Below are 10,565 nucleotides of genomic sequence, written 5' to 3'. Positions count from 1 at the left end.
GACTCTTGATTTCAGCTCAGGTCATGATCTCATGGTTCGTGGGTTCGAGGCCTGTGTCAAGCTCTGCACTAGCACAGAGCCTGCTTGGGATCCTCTCTCTCCCACTCTGTCCCTTCCCAGCTTGTGCTCTCTCTCTTTCAAAATAAACAAATAAAACTTAAAAAGCAAAAAACACTGGCCTACAAGGTACTAGATTTGAATCAAAGAAGTAAAGTTGCAACCAAGTTAACAATTTAAAAACTAACAAATTGGGGCACCTGGATTGCTGTCGGTTGAGCGGCCGACTTCGGCTCAGGCCATGATCTCGTGGTCTGTGGGTTCAAGACCCGCGTCGGGCTCTGTGCCGACAGCTCGGAGCCTGGAGCCTGCTTGGGATTCTGTGTCTCCCTCTCTCTCTGCCCCTCCCCCGCTCATGCTCTGTCTCTCTCTCTCTCTCTGTCAAAAATAAACATTAAAAAATAAAAAATAACAAAAATAAAAATAAAAACTAACAAATTATGATTAATAACACTAACCTGTTTTTGTCTAATATCAGGCAAAGCAGCATTAGGACTCTGATAAATGGAAACCTGTCATAGACAGCTAGGGCACTGACAGTTCTCTAGAACTTCCTGTACAGCATACAATTTATGAAAATCTTATGTTAATAACATTTTACCTGAATGAAGGCATCTCTTCATTTAACAAACCTTTCTGTGCTACTCATTAATAGTAATGTATCAGATAAGCCTAATTGTAATACCTCTCTTTTTACAAACTTGAAGAATCCTTGGGGTGCCTGGGTGGCTCAATCGGTTGAGTGTCTGACTTCGGCTCAGGTCATGATCTCATGGTTCATGAGTTCGAGCCCCACATCAGGCTCTGTGCTGACAGCTCACAGCCTGGAACCTGCTTCGGATTCTGTGCCTCCCTCTCTCTCTGCCCCAACCCACTTACATTCTGTCTCTCTCAAAAATAAATAAACAACAACAAAAATTAAAAAAAAAAAAATCCTAAATGATTTTCTGGAGACCCTCTGGGAAATCTCAAAGACAGTTTTAGGTGTGAAAGATAATCTTCAGAATTTGATTTTTTTAATAAAGATTTTATTTATAAAATAAATGACATGTATCCATTATTATGGTATCACAGAGTATTTTCACTGCCCTAAAATTCTTCTGTGCTCTGCCTATTGCTCCCCCACTCTCCACCTCTACCCACACCACCCTCCCTGCCTCCCCCCCCCCCCCCCCCCACCAAACCCTGGGGCAACCACTGATCTTTTTACTGTCTCCATAGTTGGCCTTTTCTAGAATGTCATTTAGTTGGAAACATACAGTATGTAGCCTTTTCAGATTGGCTTCTTTCACTTATTTATATGCATTTAAGAGAGGATTTGAGGAGGACAAAATATCAAAAGCTTCCGTCAGGAGTTTTGAGCACTTAAGGTAGGATTATGGATTACTGTAAAACAATATTTGGATACCATATTTTTTTTTTTTTATTATTTTTGAGAGAGTGAGCAGGGAAGGAGCAGAGAGAGAGAGAGAGAGACAGAGGATCCAAAGTGGGCTTTCTGCTGTCAGCACAGGACTCGAAATCACGAACTGTGAGATCATGACCTGGGCCGAAGCCAGACACCCAATGGAGTGAGCCACCCAGGTGCCCCTACCATATATATTTTTTTAAGTTTGTTTATTTTTTTATTTTTAGTCATCTCTACACCCAACATGGGCTTTGAACTCATGACCCTGAGATCAAGAGTTGCATGCTTTTCCAACTGAGCCAGCCAGGTGCCCCTTGACTCCCACAATTAACTAAAATAATAGTAAAACATGGGGACCTGGGTGGCTCAGTTGTTTAAACATCCGACTTCAGGTCAGGTCGTGATCTCATGGTTCATGGGTTCAAGACCTGCATTGGGCTCTGGGCTGACAGCTCAGAGCCTGGAGCCTGCCTCGGATTGTGTCTCCCTCTCTCTCTGCCCCTCCCCTGCTTGCTCTTTCTCTCTCTCTCTCAAAAATAAATAAACATTAAAAATGTTTTTAAATAATAGTAAAACAATTTTTAAAGGAAACATCGTAAAGAACCTTTGCTCTTTCAAAAGTGAGACTTTATTCTCTTAAATAATTAAGGACATGATATAGTCAACCTAAAGCATAATTTTTTTTTAATGTTTATTTATTTTTGAGAGAGAGAGACAGAGTGCAAGCAGGGGAGGGGCAGAGAGAGAGGGAGACACAGAATCTGAAGCAGGCTCCAGGCCCCGAGCCATCGGCACATAGCCCGACACGGGGCTCAAACTCAGGAGCCACGACATCATGACCTGAGCCGAAGTCAGATGCTCAACCAACTGAGCCACCCAGGTGCCCCAAGAATTTATTCTTTTAAGACACAGAATCTTTGCCCTCGAAGCAGATAACTAGAAGATAAAGAAAACTTTTAACCAAGTCCTTATTAACAGGAGACTGATAATCCAAGAAAATTTTGTCATTTTAACAGAGAAAGCCAAATTCTGATTTTGGATCAGTATAATAATTTGATTCTAAAGCTTTTTTTGAATATCATGTCAAAAAACCAATCAGTGCTTAGCCAGCTTTGACCCAAACTCATGTAAATTTCTTTCTGCAAAAGTACGACTTTCTATATCCATACACACCCATTATATTGCAACTTCTCAAGGTGGCAAAAATGAACATGTTTATTAATAGACCTACATATATATATATATATATATATATATATATATATATCCATCCTTCAGTACCATATAAAGAGGCAAAAATACATAAACTAAAACTTATGCTTGAAATAATGTTTCAGTATTTTATTTTACTAAATAATTATTTAGGAATTAAATGAATATCCATTATCAAACCCAATTTAGAATCAATCTAAGATTTTTTTTTTAATTTTTTTTCAACGTTTATTTATTTTTGGGACAGAGAGAGACAGAGCATGAACGGGGGAGGGGCAGAGGGAGAGGGAGACACAGAATCGGAAACAGGCTCCAGGCTCTGAGCCATCAGCCCAGAGCCTGAAGTGGGGCTCGAACTCACGGACCGCTAGATCGTGACCTGGCTGAAGTCGGACGCTTAACCGACTGCGCCACGCAGGCGCAATCTAAGATTTTTAGGTTACCTAAAGTTATCAGACACTATCTTCTAGTTGACACACAACAAAATATAATTACTCTTGAAAGGTTATCAGAATAATGATTCAATTTGATTAAACATAATTTTATTTTTCTTTCTTTCTTTCTTTCTTTCTTTCTTTCTTTCTTTCTTTCTTTCTTTCTTATCTTTTCATATTTGAGAGAGAGACAGAGACAGAATCTGCAGCAGGCTGCAGGCTATGAGCTGTCAGCACAGAGCTCAAAAACCTTGAACTCAAAACCCGTGAGATCATGACCTGACCTGAAGTCAGATGCTTAACCGACTACGCCATCCCGGTGCCCCATAAATGTTTCATATTCTTTTTTTTTTTTTAATTTTTTTTTTCAACGTTTATTTATTTTTGGGACAGAGAGAGACAGAGCATGAACGGGGGAGGGGCAGAGAGAGAGGGAGACGCAGAATCGGAAACAGGCTCCAGGCTCTGAGCCATCAGCCCAGAGCCTGACGCGGGGCTCGAACTCCCGGACCGCGAGATCGTGACCTGGCTGAAGTCGGACGCTTAACCGACTGCGCCACCCAGGCGCCCCTGTTTCATATTCTTAAACATTAAATAAAAGCACTGCTAGCTTATTTGATCACTAAATCTGTAGGAGTTTAGGAAGAACACACCTAAATAGAATAAAATGTAAGCTTATATTATACTTTTTTTTTTTTTTTTTTAAGTGACCGCTTGGAGTTTGTTTCCCACCTGGTGCAAGGCACACGATTACAGGGTGTCAGGAAGGCTTGTGTGTGGCTTGGATAGTAAAGAGTGGGATTCTCTTCCTTTTTGGTGTTTTGTTATTTTGATCTAAAAGAACCCAACTGTTTCCACTTGCTGCAGCCTGCCTAGTCTACGTGGAGAGAGGAGGGGACAGGAGGGGCTCTGATGAGCCTAGCGCCTCCTGAAGAGGGCCAGTGGCCTCTCAGGACTGGGGACGGGTGTTCGGTGTTCGCTTTGCCAGACTGGCCACCAGGCTGCTGCTTCCTCATGGCTTCCAGAGTCAAGTCACAGGCGATCAAGTCACTGGAGGCCTGGGGAGATTCTGAGCGTGTTGCCATGAACGGGAGGATGGACTTCCCAAAAAAGAAACTTGCCATCCAGTGACCTGGGCCGGCCTTGGAGGGACCGGGGTGGTGAGGGATGGCTTCCCCAGGATACTCTGCACCTCCACAGGAGCTGTTACTGGCAGTGGAACCCAGGCAGCGGTAATAGTCGTGGGTGGCCATGAGCAAACCGCTGGAGGGGATGGCTGCCATGCTGTCGCTTGTGGGCTAGTGGAAACCTCCCATGCCACCCCTCGAGGGCCTTGGCGCTCGATCAAGATCACGGTGGCAGGCACGGGATGCTAAGGACCCATTTGCAGAGACCGCCTAAGGCAGCTCCACCACAAATCCTGCTCCAAGCTTAATGCTGACAATTCAGAGAAGACATAGCTGTTTTTGTTAAAATAATATTAGTGTCACTTGCAAAAAATATATATAAATTATGTGATAGTTAATTCTTTTTTTTTTCTTTTAAAGTTTATTTTGAGAGAGTATGTGGGCGCATAAGTGGGGGGGGTGGCAGAAAAAGGAAGACACAGAATCCCAAGCAGGCCCCCGCACTGGCATGCACTTGCACGATCAGGGGGGAACCTCATGCCAGGCTGGAACCCACAAAGGGTGAGACCATGACCTGAGCTGAAATCAAGAGTCTGATGCTCAACCAACTGAGCCACCCAGGTGCCCCGTGATGTTGAATTCTTAAAAAACATTTGAGTTGTTTTAAACATAATGTGTATTCCTCCTCCTCTCTCTCCCTCCCACCCCCGCTTGTTGAAAGTATTAGAAGTTCAATTTCCTTAAGTTGGAGGAATTTTAGGAATATTCAGTTTATATAAGCCTCCATCTCTAAGATAAATAAGTCTCAATCAGAATAGAGGTCCTGTAAGAGATTTGTGATTTAACTAATTTGATAATCTGAAGGTAAGAAAATACTACACACTCAGACACAAACATACAAATAGGGATTATAGCTTCAGTTCCAAAATTTTAGCCATGGGTCAAGAATACACAGAAAAGGGGCACCTGGGTGGCTCAGTTGGTTGGGCCTCCAACTCTTGATTTCGGCTTTGTCATGATCCTAGGGTTGTGGGATTGAGCCCCACGTTGGGCTCCGTGCTAATGTGTGGAGCCTGCTTAAGGTTCCCTCTCTTCTCCCTCTGCCCCTCTCTCCTGCTCACACACTCTGTCTAAAACAAAACAAGAGAAGAAATACACAGAGAAAAACAAAACTCAGTTTTTGAACATTTCCTATCACTGCGCCGTTCTCTTCTCATTGCTTACCGATTCTTAAATTGATTTGAGTTCAAAATACACAAAACAGAAGAGTAGCAAACTAGATGCTTTGTTGTCTTTCACCAACAAGGACCAGACCTCTACAAACCATTATATCATTTATCAGCACCTTCCCTCATCCCTCCTGAAGGTCACTAGAAGTCTGCCTTCCTATCTACTTCCCCACTCCCCACTCCCTTCCCATTGCCCTGTCTCTTCCCTCTTTCTCTCTCTGATTTAGACTCCAAATTCCACGGTGTCTGATTTAGCTTTCCTTTGCTTTCTGTACAAGCACCGGTCTGACAAGGCCCAACAGTGGGGCAAAGAAGCTGCAAGGACTGCCTTATAAACTCTAGGCATTGTTTGCATACAACTCATGACTAGGTTTTTCCTAGAAAAGAATAGTCAGGGCTCTTCTTGCTCCCAGTTCTCAAATGTAGCTGAACACTGAGCAATGTTTACTGAAAACTCTGGAGTGGTTCAGATTCTCCACTGTCTGGCACGTCTTCCTCCCATTATTACAAACCAGAGAGGCCTGACTTACTGTCTGGACAGAGTCCTTCACTTACTTGTGAACTGGAAGCCCAGGATACTAGGGGACCAGAAGTTCCTTGCCCCCAGGGGTGTGCTTTGGCAAAAGTGATGGAGAAGCAGTTTGGGCCACCAAAGACCAATATCCTTGTCTTGGCCACAGAGGGCTGTTAGGTGGCCGAGCTCAGCACAAGCCCCAGGGAGTCTTCTCGGTCATTACTGACTCGGCAGGGGGACAAGGCTCAGCCCAACTCCACTGATGTGGGGCTGCCGGGACCCATGGCTAGAGCCCCTGGACATTCACCATAAAGGAGACCTGGATGGCTGGTGGTGTTCAAGTGGCAAGTAGCAGAAATGCTTCTGGCTGGTTTATACTCAAAGAGGGATTTATGGGGAGGATTCTGGGAATTCCCCCAAGCTCCAAGAAAGATTTGGGATGCCCCAGGACATGCAGGGTCTCCATGGAGCATAGCCATGACCCTGACTCAGCTCCATTAGTCCAATTAGATATGGCCTGGCCCTGGAAGGGGAGTAGATATTGTTGGACCATTCTGGAGATCACCATGGGCTGTCTATTACAACCACACAGATGCTATCAACAAAGTCCAAGATCAAGGTCTAATAGGGTTGGTTTCTGATGAAGCCTCTCCTCCTGTAGTACAGATGCCTGCTTTCTTGCTAAATCCTCACTTGGTCCTTGGGGGCAGGAGCGGGGCAGGGGGCAGTTGGAGCTCTCTTATGTCTCTTCTTATAAGGATACCAGTCATATTGGGTTAGTGCCCCACCCTTATGACCTCATTTAACCTTAATGACCTCCCTAAAGGCCCTATCCTCAAACACAGTCATATTAGGACTTAGAGCTTTTTTTTTTTTTTATTTTTTTTAACGTTTATTTATTTTTGAGACAGAGAGAGACAGAGCATGAACGGGAGAGGGGCAGAGAGAGAGGGAGACACAGAATCGGAAGCAGGCTCCAGGCTCTGAGCCATCAGCCCAGAGCCCAACGCGGGGCTCGAACTCACGGACTGCGAGATTGTGACCTGAGCTGAAGTCGGACGCTTAACTAACTGAGCCACCCAGGTGCCCCAGGACTTAGAGCTTTAACATAAATTTGGTGGGAATACAATTTAGACCCTACCAAATCTCAGTGGTCAGAGCTGGGTGATGGCTCCCAGCTACCAGGAAGCTAGGGACGTGGGGAACAGCATTGTTCTGACTGGCTTACATTAATCATGTCCCGTGAATCCTGGGATGATGCCCTGGACCTAGTTGGAATTCTGTTAGCAAGAGCAAATAGGGGATGGTGTTAGGTGGTTAACTGACAGAGTCTGCTGCACTTTGTGTAGGCATGCTTCTGACCAAGCATTTAATCGTGAGCCCAGTAACACAGGAACAGATTCAGTCTGGCCACCTCCTCCCACCGCCCCCAGGAGACTCAGCGGGTCTCTGCCTCCAGGCCTCCATGCACTGATCCGGCCCACACTTTCCAGGTCCTGAACGTCTTCTAGTCCTTCAAGTTTGTGAGCCACCGTCTCCTTTTCAGACATTCCTTAAATCACCAAAATGATTCCTGTTGCCTATATTCCAAGAGTGCCACTAAGTACTCATTTAAACAATATAGTAATTGGGGCGCCTGGGTGGCTCTGTCAGTTGATCATGCGATCGAGCCCCAAGTCAGACTCTGCACTGTGCATGGAGCATGCTTGAGATTCTCTGTCTCCCTCTCTGCTCCCCTCCTGCTTGAGAGTACATGCTCTCTCAAAATAAATAAATAAACATTTAAAAAATAATAAAATAAATGATAGTAATAATATGCACATATATATATATTTTTCTATTTTGCTACATAGTCTTCCTATTCATAATTTCAATGCCACAGATGCAGACGGTCTTCTCACCAGAGGTATGATTGTCATTTACGAGCCCTTTCTTCTTTATTGCCAAATATCTCCAATCATTTTCTATAATAAATTCCTAGAACTAGGAGTGCCTGGGTGGCTCAGATCGGTAAGCATCAGACTCTTGATTTCAGCTCAGGTCACGATCTCATGGTTTGTGAGTTCAAGCCCCACGTCGGGCTCTACACTGACAGTGTGGAGCCTGCTTAGAATTCTGTCTCCCCCTCTCTCCACTCCTCCCCCATGCTCCCTTGTGCATGTGCACTCTCCCTCAAAAATAAACAAACATTATAAAAAAAGAAAATTTCTGTCAAACCACATGTCCCAAGTTCTGGTTTGGGAAGTATGGGGATGTGATGAGAAGGGACATGGGGAAATGGGTAATATTTTCTTTGCTATGATAGTTACACACACATGTGTACTTCCCTACATGTATACCCATATGCACCTTACACATATGTATACACGTTCATGCACACAGCAACAGTTTCCTCCTAGGTTTTGTCTTAGTCTGTTTCAGCTACTCGAACAAAATACCACAAACCAGGTGCCTTATAAACAATGGAAATTTATTTCTCATAGTTCTGGAGGCTGAGAAATCCAAGATTAAAGTGCCAGCAAATGCAGTGTTTGGTGAGAGCCTGCTTTCTAGGCTGGCTTTTCACTGTCCCTCACAAAGGGGAAGGAGCAAGGGAACTTTCTCGGGCCTCTTTTATGAGGGCACGAATGCCATTTGCAGGGGCTCTGCACACATGACCTAATCGCCTCCCAAAGGCCCCATCTATTAATACCCATCACATGGGACATTAGGTTTTCAACGTTCAGATCATAGCAGTTCCCTTGTGGAGTCCCTCAAGGGATAGAATAAAGGAACTGAAGGTGAACAGAAGGGGGTAAATCCTGCCAGCAAATGTAAAGTGGAGGAATGCAGAAGGCTTCAGTGTGGCCAGGAGCGCCTCCAAATCTCTCTCTGGCTTCTTTTATTCCATTATCCCTGACCCAAAATCCCTGCACCTCCCAGTTTCAAAAGTTTTAACCACTGGTCCAGGAGCAGAGGTTGATTCTGGGACTGGATATGAGGATTTAGAGAGAAGAGCCTCAAAAGTGGGTGAAGACCGACAAACCCGTCCTCCTTTCCCTGAGGCAGGAAGTGAGTCTGGCTAATGACCAAGGTATGGCGCTGCCTGGGGCTGCAGAGAGTGGCTGGAGATCTGGCTCCTGACATATAGGCCCAGGCCAGGAGCTGGAATTTTCAAGGAGGGAGATGTTGAGACTTACCTCACTGGTATTGCAGGTTCCCAGTGGAGGTGGGGGTGAGTGGGTGGAAAGTTCCTTTTTGTTGCTGGTAAGTGTGCCTCTAGGGGTTGGAGTGTGTATTACAAGCCTAGAAGTAAATGGGATGGTTATAGTAGGCAAAATGCTGTGGTAATTGATGATCTTTTATGGGTGAATCCCTTATGATGAAATGTGAAGAGTAATGGATAGATAGGGGAGCCTGGGTGGCTTAGTCAGTTAAGCGTCCGACTTCAGTTCAGGTCATGATCTCGCGGTTTGAGAGTTCAAACCCCACATCGGGCTCTGTGCTGACAGCTCAGAGCCTGGAAACTGTTTCAGATTCTATGTCTCCCTCTCTCTCTATGCCCCTCCCCCACTTTCACACATGTGCTGTCTCAAAAATAAACATTAAAAAAAAAAAAAAGAGCTGGGGCACCTGGGTAGTTCAGTCAGTTAAGCATCCAACTTCAGCCTAGGTCATGATCTCACCGTTCCTGAGTTCTAGCCCTACGTTGGGCTCTGTGCTGACAGCTCAGAGCCTGGACCCTGTTTCAGATTCTGTGTCTCCCTCTCTTTCTCTGTGCCTCCCCCACTCACACTCTGTCTCTCTCTCAGAACTAAACACTAAAAAAACTTCAAAAAAAAAGTACTGGATAGATATCCTCATAAGGTTCCTATTAAGGGTAACTTTGGAACTGGGTGTGGCACCATCTGGGTTAGGTTGAGTAGCAATTTCAGGAAGCAGTTATGGGTTGTGCCTCCCTGCTGTTTTTCCTGAAAGTTTAATGAAATCTTGCTACTATTCTTGCCTAGTCGTGTGTGTGTGTGTGTGTGTGTGTGTGTGTGTGTGTGTGTGTCTGTGTCTGTGTGTCTGTGTGTCTGTGTGTGTGTATGTGTATGTAGGGGGGATGAGAAGGGGCTTGGCCCATATTTCTGAAGCAATAGTCAAGGATGGGTTCTACCCCTTCTCCAAAGCCAGGCAAGGAATTGGCTGAGGTCACTTGGGAAGAGCTGCTCCTCTCCAGGGCCACCAGCATTTCAGGCTGATGGAGTGAGGAAGAGTTCTCTAGAAATAACCTGGGGATGACTCCTGAGCAAGTCGTTTGGGAACCACTCAGAGGCAGCTGGGGAACACTCTGAAGGGGAGTGTTTCTGAGAATAATTGGGCTAAAAAATAGGGTGGGACCAGGACACCTGTCCTATGGGCTAGGTAGAACTGGGGATTGGTGGTGATGGGGGGGAAACGCGGACTTCCCTCAGGGAGCCTATGGTGTGGCAGGAGGGTGCAGACTCTAATAGGTCCAGCAGTGGCAGTATGTGAGCAGTACTAGGTGCTATGGGGGCACAGGGGATGGGCACCTAACCCAGTAAGGCTCTGGGAGGAAAACTTCTGGGTGAGGCTGGAGTA

The sequence above is a fragment of the Prionailurus viverrinus genome, chromosome A3, assembly GCF_022837055.1.
Source record: "Prionailurus viverrinus isolate Anna chromosome A3, UM_Priviv_1.0, whole genome shotgun sequence".
In the NCBI taxonomy this organism is placed as follows: Eukaryota; Metazoa; Chordata; class Mammalia; order Carnivora; family Felidae; genus Prionailurus; species Prionailurus viverrinus.
The sequence above is the reverse complement of the archived record's forward strand: the minus strand, read 5'-3'. Positions refer to the sequence as shown.